Source organism: Coregonus lavaretus (assembly GCF_964263955.1).
Source record: "Coregonus lavaretus genome assembly, contig: SUPER_35_unloc_2, whole genome shotgun sequence".
Lineage (NCBI taxonomy): Eukaryota > Metazoa > Chordata > Actinopteri > Salmoniformes > Salmonidae > Coregonus > Coregonus lavaretus.
The window spans coordinates 4,546,103-4,561,588 of record NW_028167180.1 but is presented as its reverse complement, the minus strand read 5'-3'; the positions used below and the strand labels follow the sequence as shown (position 1 = coordinate 4,561,588).

Below are 15,486 nucleotides of genomic sequence, written 5' to 3'. Positions count from 1 at the left end.
AATAAATGCACAAAATCGCCAAACAAAATGGTTGTTCTACCATAGCGACCATGTTATTTTGGGGAAGCCTATTTGATTCTGAGTTTGGAAATAATAAAGTTCATATGTGAAAACTATTTCTAAGATGCATACTTTTGGTTTTTCCGAACTCACTTCACTCGTGCGTAGGCATAGAGAGAGGCTGGCGCTGCTGGTGTTGACACTTGCTCAGATCAAACACACTGCTGCAGATGACGTAGCCGACGTCGGCTGACGTAACCTCGCAAGCCAATCGCAAAATATGACTAACCTGAAGCAAATGGTACAATCTGGCCAGTTCGCACAGTGTGACGTGATAATCGTAAAACACTGAATCCGACCTACGGTCTGCAAAGGCCTTACATCTCAAATCATGCCCTATTCCCTAATGCACTACTTTTGACCTACACTATATATAAAAACAGTATGTGGACACCCATTCAAATTACTGGATTCGGCTATTTCAGCCACACTCATTGCTGACAGGTGTATAAAATCGAGCACACAGCCATGCAATTTCCATAGCTAAACATGGGCAGTAGAATGGCTTTACTGAAGAGCTCAGTGACTTTCAACATGGCACCGTCACAGGATGCCACCTTTCCAACAAGTAATTTAGTAAAATGTCTGCCCTGCTGGAGCTGCCTCGGTCAACTGTAAGTTCTGTTATTGTGAAGTGGAAACGTCTAGGAGCAACAACGGCTCAACCGCGATGCGGTAGGCCACACAAGCTTACAGAACGGGACCGCTGAGTGCTGAGCGCATAGCACTTAATAATTGTCTGTCCTCGGTTGCAACACTCCCTACTGAGTTCCAAACTGCCTCTGGAAGCAACGTCAGCACAAGAACTGTTCATCGGGAGCTTCATGAAATGGGTATCCATTGCTGAGCAGCCGCACACAAGTCTTAAGATCACCATGCGCAATGCCAAGCGTCGGTTGGAGTGGTGTGAAGCTCGCCGCCATTGGACTCTGGAGCAGTGGAAACGCGTTCTCTGGAGTGATGAATCACGCTTCACCATCTGGCAGTCCGACGAACTAATCTGAGTTTAGCGGTTTAGCGGATGCCAGGAGAACGCTACCTGCCCCAATGCACAGCGCCAACTGTAAAGTTTGGTGGAGGAGGAATAATGGTATGGGGCTGTTTTTCATGGTTTGTTTCAGGCCCCTTAGTTCCAGTGAAGGGAAATCTTAATGCTACCGCATACAATGACATTATAGACAATTCTGTGCTTCCAACTTTGTGACAACATTTTGGGGAAGGCCCTTTCCTGTTTCAGCATGACAATGCCCCCGTGCTCAAAGCGAGGTCCATATAGAATTGGTTTGTCGAGATCGGTGTGGAAGAACTTGACTGGCCTGCACAGAGCCCTGACCTCAACCCCATCGAACACCTTTGGGATGAATTGGAACGCCCACTGCGAGCCAGGCCTAATCGCCCCAACATCATAGCTCGACCTCACTAATGCTCTTGTGGCTGAATGGAAGCAGGTCCCCGCAGCAATGTTCCAACATCTAGTGGAAAGCCTTCCCAGAAGAGTGGAGGCTGTTACAGCAACAAAGGGGGGGGGGGGGGGGACCAACTCCATATTAATGCCCATGATTTTGGAATGAGATGTTGGACGAGCAGGTGTCCACATACTTTGGGTCATGCAGTGTATGTTGCTCACTGACTGGAGCCAGAAGAAATAGGTGACCTACTCTTCATTTGTGATCCTCATTATATGGGGAATTTCATGTGGCATAAGCTCTGGTTATATGTTGTGCACTATATAGATTGTTTTTTAAAAACTTTGTGACTCTTATTAAAAGTTATGCACTACCCAGGCCTAGGGAATGATTTAAGCCATAGCATCTGGTCAAATGTAGTGAGGGAATAGTGTATTTTCAGCTTTGTGGCTTTCATCAAACATTGCGCACTACCTAGGGAATAGGGTGTGATTTAAGCCATAGCCTCTGGTGAAAGGTAGTGCACTATGGAGTGAATAGGATGTCATTTAGGATTTACACACTCTCATTCATTCCAGGAAGCACAGGGAGCTGTTCCTAGACACTACAGTCCAAAACACACATACACATACTGTACATACACACACACACAATCACATTAAGGCACAAACACATGATATAAGGGCACACACACAGACACACACACACACACACACACACACAAGGAGCTCAAGTGTAACATGACAGTCACCAAACCCTTGGGTTGCTCTCCTGGGGGGGGGGGGGTCCAGGGTAAAGGGTTGTAGTCCAGGGTAAGGGGTGGTGTCCAGGGTAAAGGGTGGTGGTCCAGGGTAAAGGGTGGTGGTCCAGGGTAAAGGGTTGTTGTCCAGGGTAAAGGGTGGTGGTCCAGGGTAAAGGGTGGTGTCATGGGTAAGGGGTGGTGTCCAGGGTAAAGGGTGGTGGTCCAGGGTAAAGGGTTGTAGTCCAGGGTAAGGGGTGGTGTCCAGGGTAAAGGGTGGTGGTCCAGGGTAAAGGGTGGTGGTCATGGGTAAGGGGTGGTGTCCAGGGTAAAGGGTGGTGGTCCAGGGTAAAGGGTTGATAACCACTATACTTAGAAGAGCTCTAACAGAACAGAGACACCAGCACCCGATTCCCTACATACGGCACTACTGTTGACCAGAACCCTATGAGCTCTAGTCAAAAGTAGTGCACTTCATAGGGAATACGGTGCCATTTGGGAAGCAGGCTTGATATATAAAATAACCCACACGTCTCAGCGTCCTGGCAACCGCCTGAACACACAGGAATACAGTGCGGCGTTTCAAATACAATTTGATTTGAGTTTATTTTATAGCTCCCTGTCTCTCTTATTTAATTGGGTAATGGTGTGTGTGTGTGTGTGTGTGTGTGTGTGTGTGTGTGTGTGTGTGTGTGTGTGTGTGTGTGTGTGTGTGTGTTTGTGCGTGTGCGTGTGTTTGTGTGCGTGCGTGTGTGTGTGTGCGCGCGCGCGCGCGTGTGTGTGTGTGTGTGTGTGAGTGTGTGTGTGTCAGTAACTAAATAAGTATGACAAACACAGACACCTCCATTACATGAGATTAGAATATCCAGCGAGCTCGGAAGAGTTAGTCGTGTGTGAGTGATTTATTGTCATGCTTAGCCGATCACTAGTCACAACTATAAATCCTATGAACAGTTTGTCTTTTGGGGGACTTGTGAAGTCACAACATATGTTTTTCTATTTCTCAGTTCCACTTAAAAATATGACAATATTAGAATATTGGATTTATTATCGACCGTTTTAATGTATTAAGATCTTGAGGTCTTTGATTTTCTTTTCTTCATCCTTCAAATGAAATCGTACCGTCTGTGTAAAGCTATGATCAACATATGTGTATCTACATGTTGACTTCGTTTGAGTCTCAAATGGCACCCTATTCCCTATTAAGTGCACTCCTTTTGACCAGAGCCAATAGAAAAGTAGTGCACTAAAAAGGGTGCCATTTGAGTATTGTCCTTCTAGTGACACTATCAAAGGAATGTGGCTGAGAATAAATATCTATTCTCTATGAAGGTGCAATCTGGGATTTGAAAGACAACGCTGGAGAAATGTTAAAGCTGCAATATGTAACTTTTTGTGCGGCCCCAAAAAATGCACATAGAAATGTGAGTTATAGATATTTCATTCTCATTGAAAGCAAGTAGAGAAGCTGTAGATCTGTTCTGTGTGCAATTTCTATGCTTCCCACTTTTTAAGTTTAGTTTTTGCATCTTTTACTTTCGGTTTTGTACACCAGTTTCAAACAGCTGAAAATACAATATTTTTGTTCATGGAAAATATATTTCACAGAGGTTTAGATGGTACACTGATCAGCGGTTTAGATGGTACAATAATTATCTACTCTATACCAGTTTGTTTTGCCACATAAACTGAAATTAGAGGAACTATTAGAATTTTAGCAACCAGGAAATGGCAGAGCGATTTCTGCATAGTGCATCTTTAACACTCTCAAATGTATAGATGGGAATATGGATGCAAGGACTGACCATCCATGAAATCAAAATAATCATTTTAACCATGTTTTGAGTCTATATAGTGTTTGTTTACATTTACTTTGTTTACAAACATTGGGGTGAAGCAAGTTTATATTTGGGGTTCTGATGGGTTACGACAGTTGAACTAAGCTCATGAGGCATTAATAAGCTGTATTCTTTCAGAATCAATGGTTATATTTCATTAGATCAGAAGTCCAAAAATGGATTAAGCAACTGCAGATGGCCCCTTTAAAGTGTCTTAGAAAAGAACCTGTCACGTCAGCTGCAGGGAAATCCAGGCTTTTAAGACTCCATAGTTGGAGTCCATCAATGCTTTATTCATGAATGACAAGATGAATGTTAAAAAGTGAAATCGGCTCCTCTGTGTCTTTCTCTCTCGCATTCCCTCCCTTCCCTATTTCTCTGTCTTGCGTGCGTCCGCCAGGTGCTGGGAACGGTCGCTTGCTACAGCACTCCGCCCTTACCGTCCGACAGCTCGTGTCCTTATCACCGACACCACCACTCAGACCCGTAAAAATACCCCCAACACACACACACACACACACACACACCACTTTCGCTGCACATCGTCATTCAATTTAAATGTGGGGTAAAGCCAAACCTAGTAAATCAATGTGTATCCAGTCTTGATAGGATAGGCTTCTACACTAGGTCCAGGTCTGTGTCCCAAATTGTTCCCTATTCCCTATATAGTTCACTACATTTACATTACATTTTAGTCATTTAGCAGACGCTCTTATCCAGAGCGACTTACAGTTAGTGAATACATATATATTTTTTTATACTGCCCCCCCCGTGGGAATCAAACCCACAACCCTGTCGTTGCAAACGCCATGCTCTATCAACTGAGCTACATCCCTGCCGGCCATTCCCTCCCCTACCCTGGACGACGCTGGGCCAATTGTGCGCCACCCATGAGTCTCCCGGTCGCGGCCGGCTGCGACAGAGCCTGGATTCGAACCAGGATCTCTAGTGGCACAGTTAGCACTGCGATGCAGTGCCTTAGACCCTCTTCCCTATTTAGTACACTTCTTTTTAACCAGGGCCCTGGTCAAAAGTAGTGGACTACATAGGGAATATGGAATAATTTGGGACACAGACCTGGACCTAGTGTAGTAGCCTATCCTATCTAGACTGGATACACATTGATTTACTAGGCTTGTCTTTACCCCACATTTAAATTGAATGATGACGTGCAGCGAAAGTGGATAATACAAGAGAAGTTCCATTTCACTGCGAAGGCTTTCCAAAGTATTCTGGAAAGTAAGGATAGCAGGTGTGTGTGTGAGAGAGAAAGAGTGAGCGAGAGAGGGGGGAGCGAGTGAGAGAGAAAGTGTTTGTGTGACGTGAGTGTTCCAGTACTTTCCTTCCTCCTATCATGAAGTCGTGACTATCAGACCCATTTCATCCAGGAGAATAAGTTCAGCATCACACTGAGAGCAGCGGGAGTCTCCAACTGCCTCCGGGCACTGATAAAACACACCACTACCACGCGCTCACGACCAGGCACCCTGGGGAGCTCGCGGGCAGCCCATGTGCAGTTAGTGGTCCCAAAACACTTTCTTCAAACAACGCAATCAACCGCTAACTACACAATCCTGCAGTCCTATAGCAATTGTTAAACAATTCTGTTGAACATATGAAAAATAATGTAGACTAGGCTTATTTACTTATTTAAGATATTAATTAATTTATCCATGTATTATCCTACATCTGGTAGGCTATCCCCTGCGTATTAGGTTCGGTCTCGCTGTCAATGCAAGTTGAATATTGGGGAATAATTGCAGGCGCAATTTAGAAATCTGTCTCTCTGTTGAGTTGAGTTTTTGCAAAACAGCACCGCAGGCATCCATCAATCCATCCTCTCTCAGGATTCCACCGGGTCACGTGACGCGTTCCATTTCAGTTCGAAGCTCAGAGATCATTCTAACCTCTAGAGTGGTCCACGGAGCCAGCCCGAGTTTTAACGACAATAATTCGCTTAGACATGGGCCTACGTGATATATTCATGCAAAATAGACATAGACCTATTGTTTATGATACATTCGGTGCGTAAACGGGGGAAATCGTTTTCGGTTAATTTAAGACAAGTGTAGCCTATTGTCGCCGGCTGCCAAATCATCTCACGCACGATACCTTACAGGTGCGTCAGTAAAGCCTACAGAAGAAGAGAAATAAAGTTAAAACTGAAAGAGAGAGGTTAGTCATTTATGCTTTTAAACGTGGCATAGGGAATACGTAGGGATATGTAGCCTAAACAGTTGCAAAAACATATTTCTCGGTTCTGTAGACATGCGTAGGCTATTGGATCGAGTTTAGCTCAAATGTCAACGCGGCGACTTTGTGGGGTTTGGCTGAAACGGCAACTCCGACGGACGATGAGGATACCGACGTTATTTTGTTTCAATAAGATGTCAGAGTTACAGGGAATTTCAATATGATCCATTACGCCCATTGATAGGTTATTACATGAATCTGTCCTCATTCGTTTTCTACATTTTATTTTTGACACACCGCTCGAGAGTGAAGGGGCAAAGATCAGATCAGGACTGGGTGCACGTGTTTGTGAGAATTACCGGAGCCGTAGACATCTAAACGGTCGGTTCGTAGGCTACCACAACAACGATCACGGCGCCGTTCATTCTGACCACCTCGATGGTGTATGAAAACGTTGACACTTCCTGGGTCCACCACTGCGCTTTGCCGTCAACTTTTGACCATCTCTCCCGGAGATAATAACCCCAGTCCCGCACACACCCAATCCAAGTTTTGAGCGTCGGAGTCCGGGGAAGGAAAGAAGCGCACGGAGGAGATATGGCGTTGACGGTGACTTTATCTCTCTCTCTCCTTGTCCTATCTCTCTCAAGTAAGTAGCCTAACGGTAAACCGTTTGTGTTTGTACATGTCATGTTTTGCACGCAGAGGACTCACTAAAAATGAACGCCGGTCGGGTTGACAACAATGTTTTGATTTAGGCAATGTCATGAAGTCGTTTGTGAGATAAATCTAGCCTATAAGCTACAGACTGGAATACATCGCTTTTCGATATTGGATATGACTTTGGATAGGCTATTACTCCAGTAAGGAAACCTATGATATACATTCTAAAGTATATCTATAGCAACGAAGACAGCTTCCAAAGTCGAAGGATATTTTTGTATAACCGCTTATGTAAGTGTGTTGTTTCGCCCTCTCCTCGCTTTTTTTAGGTCTTGAAAACTTGCAGGAGAGTTTCAGTTGTCCATGGTTCTGAAAGTTTGCCAAGATTCCAAAGACTGCATGGTCTTGTAGCCTAATCTCAGCAAACTTTCAGCACCATGGACAGCGCACATGGATTGCACTCTCTCATGCCGGTGTTTACTGAATGCAGTTGTGTTCTGGTGAATCACGCTAGACATTTGTAACGGAAAACTTCTATGTCTAATACTTGTTCAGTCAAAGCTGGGCCCTTGAAGTGTTGAACGTCACTCCATTGAGGCTTTGTTAACAAGCTAAAACGTTTTAGTTCAGAAAATAAAACGGCACTGAGTCAATACAACTATGGCAGGAGTAGTCTACAAACTAACTGAATGAGTATGTTTCTTACCATTGTACTCTAATGTAGCTGCACTAAAATAGTACACTAGTAGTATTTCTCAGGTCTGGTCCTGGTACACTAGTAGTATTTCTCAGGTCTGGTCCTGCAGACGCTCTTATCCAGAGCAACTTACAGTTAGTGCATACATTTTTTTCATACTGGTACCCCCCGTGGGAATCAAACCCACAACCCTGGCGTTGCAAGCGCCATGCTCTACCAACTGAGCTGCACGGGACTACCATCAAGCCTTTGATTATTTGAATCAGGTGTGTTAGTGCTGGGGGGGGGGGAGACTGAAAATTAGCTGTTATTGGCAGAGAGGTTAATTGACCACCTGTCACCCGGCAGGCCAAAACTCCATCCAAAACTCCATCCCAACAAAACAGGCTGAAACGTCAGGCCGTCCTTTCACACAGTTCTTACACTAAAAGGGAATTATATGTGGAAAAACCCAGCAGCATTGCAGTTCTTGACACAAACCGGTGCGCCTGGCACCTACTACCATACCCCGTTCAAAGGCACTTCAATCTTTTGTCTTGCCCATTCACCCTCTGAATGGAACACATACACAATCCATGTCTCAATTGTCTCAAGGCTTAAAAATCCTCCCCTTCATCTACACTGATTGAAGTGGATTTAACAAGTGACATCAATAAGGGATCATAACTTTCACCTGGTCAGTCTGTCATGGAAAGAGCAGATGTTCATAATGTTTTGTACACACAGTGTATATAAAACACAGGAAAATCACATTTTTGACTTCACTGGGCCTTTAAGAAACACTGTATGAGTAAATAGTCCCGTTATCACAGAACATGCATAGTGTTCACCCAGACCTCAGATACTGGCAGTACAGCTCAGTCAGTGAAGGAGGAAGGAGTTAGACATGTATGGAAACCAAGGCCTTTCCATGGGGTGCTTGGGCCCCGCATAGCCCCTCCCAATTCACGTCTTACACCTCCCCTTGGCCCTAACCCTTGGGCCCCGCATACACACTCAGCCCCTCCAAATTCACTTCTTACCCCTCCCCTAGGCCCTAACCTTTTATTGTTTGCACATCTGGAAGATGAAAGCAATATGGTGGAAGCTTTACCAGTACACTGTTTGTACCTACCCAGACCCTACAGACATGCTAACACCTATCTGATACCTACCCAGACCCTACAGACATGCTAACACCTATCTGATACCTACCCAGACCCTACAGACATGCTAACACCTATCTGATACCTACCCAGACCCTACAGACATGCTAACACCCATCGATGGGTTATGGCCAAGCGTAAGGGACAAGGAGCAATTTGGGACCGGCTGCTTTACTCCAAAGATTATATTTTATGTTGACAAGATAGCCGAGTGACAGCTCTAACAATTGAAATACATGTCCTCCATGATTGAAGGCAGGTGAGATCAGGTGGGACCATTTTAGCCAATGAGAGGGCAGATACGCATGTGACAGACAGTGGCAACCCAATTGAGATGGTTTGGGATGAGTTGGACCGCAGAGTGAAGGAAAAGCAGCCAATAAGTGCTCAGCATATGTGGGAACTCCTTCAAGACTGTTGGAAAAGCATTCCTCATGAAGATAGTTGAGAGAATGCCAAGAGTGTGCAAAGCTGTCATCAAGGCAAAGGGTGGCTACTTTGAAGAATCTCAAATATAAAATATATTTTGATTTGTTTAACACTTTTTTGGTTACTACATGATTCCATATGTGTTATTTCATAGTTTTGATGTCTTCACTATTATTCTACAATGTAGAAAATAGTTTTAAAAAATAAAGACAAACCCTGGAATGAGTGGGTGTGTCCAACCTTTTGACTGGTACCCTATCAGTACATTTGTACAGCCTAAACATTACGACATTTCTATTAAATCAAATAAGCCTCATGTAATTCGACACTTTCTCATGGACCTGCGTACAAAAAGGTCTTATCTCACGCAGACAGATTTTGGACGGAGTAAATCTCTCTCTCTTCACCACTTCCTTTCTGCTTACTCCAACACATACCTTATTCGGTTAATAATGTCAGTTTGTATTGAAACATGAAGGTATATACGTTGAAGTTCAATTGAGTGTCTAGGACACGCACAGACAGACAGACAGACAGGCAGGCAGACAGACAGGCAGACAGACAGAAAGACAGACAGACAGACAGACAGACAGGCAGGCAGGCAGGCAGGCAGGCAGGCAGACAGGCAGGCAGGCAGACAGACAAACAGACTCTCTGTAGAATCCTGATTAGGTCTACCATGGCCCCAGCCTCTGTCTGTCCTGCTGGCTAGATATACACTAGGGACTTACAGCTTGGGGTGGAGGTGTGATCCAGGTACAGATGCCGAGGTACATGAACCCACAGAGGGAAGGGCCAGTCTCCTGCAGTCTGTTGAGCAGACACACACACACACATAAACACACACACAAACACACACACACACAGACACACACACACACAGAAACAAACACACACACACACACACACACAGAAACACACACAGAAACACACACACACAGAAACACACATGCACAGAAACACACATGCACAGAAACACACACACACAGAAACACACTGTGCAGACCAAAGACAGCTGAGCATTAGTGATTTACCCAGGATGCAGTTCTCATCAGGCGGTAACAAGAGAGTTGTGTCACTTTGCCAACAGTTCCATCCCAACCGGTGTGTGTGTGTGTGTGTGTATGTATGTGTGTGTGTGAGACAGTTCTTACTCACGGGCGCCGCAAAGTCTGCTTTTTGTTTGTCCTTACTGTTAATATTAATAAAGGCCAGCGTTCCTCAGCTCCAGTCCAGGAGTACCCTTAGGATTGCACATTTCTGTTCCAGCTGAGCACTCATTCCCCCCGATTACACTATTCCAAGGCTTGATGGTTAGATTCATCATTGAATCAGGTGTGTTAGCACTGGGCTGAAACAAAAAACACTGTTATGAACATGTTATGTAGGGTTATGACCATGTTATGTAGGGTTATGACCGTGTTATGTAGGGTTATGAACGTGTTATGTAGGGTTATGACAATGTTATGTAGCCCTTATGAAGGCTCCAGGTTCAGCTAAAGTGTAACCTAGAGGTGATGATGATGCTCTGTGGGTGTGGTGTCTCCTCTCCTCCCCATCACCTCTCCTCTCTTCTCCCCATCGGCTCTCCTCTCCTCTCCTCTCTCTTCCCTCTCTCCTCTCCTCTCTCCTCCCCATCACCTCTCCTCTCTTCTCCCCATCGGCTCTCCTCTCCTCTCCTCTCCTCTCTCTTCCCTCTCTCCTCTCTCCTCCCCATCCCCTCTCCTCTCTTCTCCCCATCGGCTCTCCTCTCCTCTCCTCTCCTCTCCTCTCCTCTCCTCTCCTCTCCTCTCCTCTCCTCTCCTCTCCTCTCCTCTCCTCTCCTCTCCTCTCCTCTCCTCTCCTCTCCTCTCCTCTCCTCTCCTCTCCTCTCCTCTCCTCTCCTCTCCTCTCCTCTCCTCTCCTCTCCTCTCCTCTCCTCTCCTCTCTCTTCCCTCTCTCCTCTCCTCTCTCCTCCCCATCCCCTCTCTTCTCTCCATCACCTCTCCTCTCTTCTCCCCATCGCCTGGCCTCTCTCCTCTCCTCCCTCTCTCTTCTCCCCATCACCTCTCCTCCCTCCTCTCCCTCCCCATCCCCTCTCCTCTCTAAGCTGAAGTCATCCACACTGAAACAACCCACAGCAGCTGAGGCCTGAGTCACTCACACTGCTAAAGGAGGCCTGAATCACACACACTGCTAAAGGAGGCCTGAGTCACTCACACTGATAAATGAGACCTGAGTCACTCACACTGCTAAAGGAGGCCTGAGTCACTCACACTGCTAAAGGAGACCTCGCTGTTTGTTTGAGAAAGAGAGTGATAGTGTGTAATTGTGGTTGCAAGTGTGTAGTTGTGTGTGTGTGTGTGTGTCTGTGTGTATGTGTTCAGGCTTGAGAGACTAGCTCTTAAAGGAAGCCACTCCAGATGGCCTCTCTCTTAATAATTTACACCAGGATATTTTCTACCTCTCCTCCACCGCTAAAGCTTTGTCTAGCAAGCTACACACACACACACACACACACACACACACACACACACACACACACCACACACACACACACAACACACACAGACACACAGACACAGACACAGACACACACACACACACACACACACACACACACACACACACACACACACAGACACACACACACACACACACACACACACACAATGTTTGTTCAGTTATAAAACATAAACAACAGTTAGGATACCTAATAAAAGGTTCTAAAGTCAGTGGCATCATAACGATACATTCTATGGATTACATATCAACAAAATGATCAACGTGCACAAAGATTGTTTTATTGTCTATCTTAAAACGATGTTCTTTATATGTTCCCTTATCACAGCTGATAACATGTGAAAGAAAAGTGTTTCTTCTGAAAACTTTGATGATGAAATGCCACGCGTGTGTGTGTTTTCCCCCAACGGATCTTCTCCATATGTGGCTAGCACTCTAACATTCCATTCCATGACATTTAACAGATTTTCCATGATGCTGCAGCTACTCACTTTAGACAGATCATTCCATCACTCTCTGTCTCTGTCTCTGTCTCTGTCTCTGTCTCTGTCTCTGTCTCTGTCTCTGTCTCTGTCTCTGTCTCTGTCTCTGTCTCTGTCTCTGTCTCTGTCTCTCTCTCTCTCTCTCTCTCTCTCTCTCTCTCTCTCTCTCTCTCTCTCTCTCTCTCTCTCTCTCTCTCCTCTCTCTCTCTCTCTCTCTCTTCTCTCTCTCTCTCTCTCTCTCTCTCTCTGATGCTGTGCTAATATCCTATTCACAGGGAGAGCAAAGAGCTTTTTGAAAACACACACAGTGATTGTTCTGTGGTACAGAACAGCTATACGTTATACACACAACTGTAGGGTGAAGTGGATGCCAATATCAGTCAGTCACTCGACCTATCAGAGGGCTGAATACTAACTTGCTTGTGTACATTGTCTTTGTCCCAAATGGAACCCTATTCCCTATATATTGTGCACTACTATTGACCAGGGCCCACTAATGTTGCTGTGCTTGGTTTTGAATATATCCTGCCTAGTGTCTACAAAATATGTCTACTTGCTGACTTGATAAAAGACTCAACTTCAAGGTGCTTCACAACCTTGAACACACAGAAACCTTAACTAGGGCCTTCACAACCTTGAACACACAGAAACCTTAACTAGGGCCTTCACAACCTTGAACACACAGAAACCTTAACTAGGGCCTTCACAACCTTGAACACACAGAAACCTTAGCTAGGGCCTTCACAACCTTGAACACACAGAAACCTTAACTAGGGCCTTCACAACCTTGAACACACAGAAACCTTTGTTAGCCTAGCTGAACTGAACTGCAGTTAAGTTAACTCACAGTACGGTGCAGGGAGGGTTTCACCCTGCGGGTAAAACTGGTTTAAATGACATCAGCTCTACAACTGCTTTGCCTCTGGGCTGTTACAGTAGAGTGCAGTAAAATAAAAGTGCAACGTTGACTAAAAGTTACTGTGTGTGTTTTGTGTGTGTGATTCCTCCAGCTGTCTCTGGCTCTGTCTCAAACTACACCCTATTCTCTATAGTGCACTACTTTTGAACAAAGGCCCACAGGGAATAGGGTGCCATTTGGAACTAGGCCTTTATCTAGTTGGGCAGCGACCTCACAGTTCACGTTGCCACATCAGTACACACCCTGATTATGTCTGTCTGTGTGTGTGATCATGACAGAAGCTAGGAGTGTATTGGGGGAGGAGCATCCTGACACAAACACACACACGGCCCGTAGGAGAATGTTTGTGTGTATGAGGTCACACTCTGCTTGGTGGCTTGAAGGCATCGTGTGTGTGTGTGTGTGTGCGCACCTACTAGTAATCTGTCACCCTGGTTGACCCTGTTAGACTCTGATGGATAGATACTCAGACATAAAGACAGCCAATACGCTGTCATCACCTTTTGGAAAATCTACAGGACTGTTTTTTCCTTTCCTTTTTGTGCACAGCAACATGATGCGAGACTTTGTCATCCATTTACATGGATATTCATTTTTGTGAGGCCCATTAAACTATCACCCTAGCCTGGTCCCAGATTTGATATCACTAGCCTGGTCCCAGATCTGATATCACTAGCCTGGTCCCAGATCTGATATCACTAGCCTGGTCCCAGATTTGATATCACTAGCCTGGTCCCAGATCTGATATCACTAGCCTGGTCCCAGATCTGATATCACTAGTCTGGTCCCAGATCTGATATCACTAGCCTGGTCCCAGATCTGATATCACTAGCCTGGTCACAGATCTGATATCACTAGCCTGGTCCCAGATCTGATATCACTAGCCTGGTCCCAGATCTGATCTCACTAGCCTGGTCCCAGATCTGATATCACTAGCCTGGTCCCAGATCTGATATCACTAGCCTGGTCCCAGATATGATCTCACTAGCCTGGTCCCATATCCGTTTGTGATTTAGCTTACTCCATTGTTCATGGTGAAGCATCATAATGTTCTGCTTGACATAAGGAGTTGGCCAGAGAGCAGAAACAAGGATATACATGGGAAAGTGTCCCAATAATGACTCCTTTCTCTTGAAGTGTGCACTTGCTCACTTCCCTTCATTGATTTGAAAGAAAATGACTGATCTATGGAAACTCCCACCAGCCCATGCCTACACAATCCAATGGTTTTACATTTGTGGTGAGTAGTGGACGAGAGAGTGAGAGAGTGAGAGAGTGAGAGAGTGAGAGTGAGAGAGAGAGAGAGAGAGAGTGAGACTGAGACTGAGACTGAGACTGAGACTGAGAGTGAGAGAGATGGGGAGAGAGAGAGAGAGAGAGAGAGAGAGAGAGAGAGACCCATTTACGGTGACATTGGAGTAGAAAAATACAATGGCAAAGCAGCTTAAACTGGGTCTTTCATTCTCTCTCTCTTCGTCTCTCTCTCATTCAGTTGTCTTTCTGTCTCTCTTTCTGTGTCTCTGCTTTTCACACACACACACACACACACACACACACACACACACACACACACACACACACACACACACACACACACACACACACACACACACACACACACACACACACACACACACACACACACACACTCTCTCTCTTATTGTGGGTATGTTGACATTTTCCCTTTCCACATGTCTGGAGGGCCATGATGGCTGCTACAGCTGCAGTGTGTCAGTCCTCTAGAGTTCAACCTCTCTGCCAACAAACCAAGCAGCACTGTTAGTTAAAGGGGCAATCCGGGATTTAAAAAAAAAAAAAAAAAAAAAAAAAAGTAAAAATGGTTAAATGAATGATATATAGCCATTCTTGAAGAATATAACTTATAAATGTCTCTTGAGCTTAGTTCAACCATCAGAACCCCAAATATAAGCTTGTTTTACTCCATTGTTTGTAAACAAACATTGTAGCCTAAAGCTTCAACACATTCTTAAAACTATAATCACAGGGGTGATCAGTCCATAGCTTTGTCTATGAATTTGAGAGCGGTTCCATTTCTCCTGCCCTGCCCCTCAGCTGTTTACCAAAATAAAGTGTCCATTTTATTTTTGTTTGAATCCCAGATTGCCCCTTTTATAAGGCATTTATCTGTCTCTGTGAGCCAGAGTGTTTTGTCTGTTTTTGAGCAGACGTTCTGTCTGTGAGTGTGTTCCTTTCAGATAAAATAGCTGTGCTACTACTGGGACCTAAATACTCCGGTGTGTATGTGAGTGTGTGTGTGTGTGTGTGTGTGGTGTGTGACGCGTGCTCATTTCAGATGGTGCACAGATGGTGTGTGTGAAAGTGTGTTTTGTATCTTGTTCAGTCAAGGGAGGCTGGTGTGTGTGCTTTCAGAAACCAGCTTTCAGATCTCTCT

General features: G+C 45.1%; 1 pseudogene across 1 annotated transcript in view; it reads left to right on the top strand.

The window, feature by feature from the left end:
• The first annotated feature begins 6,833 nt into the window (after positions 1-6,833).
• LOC311110123 (neuronal acetylcholine receptor subunit beta-2-like) overlaps positions 6,834-15,486 on the top strand; it is a 15,594-nt pseudogene continuing 6,941 nt past the window's right edge. The window contains exon 1 of the transcript in view: positions 6,834-6,885. The product of the transcript in view is annotated as a neuronal acetylcholine receptor subunit beta-2-like (transcript). The remainder of the gene's footprint in view (positions 6,886-15,486) is intronic.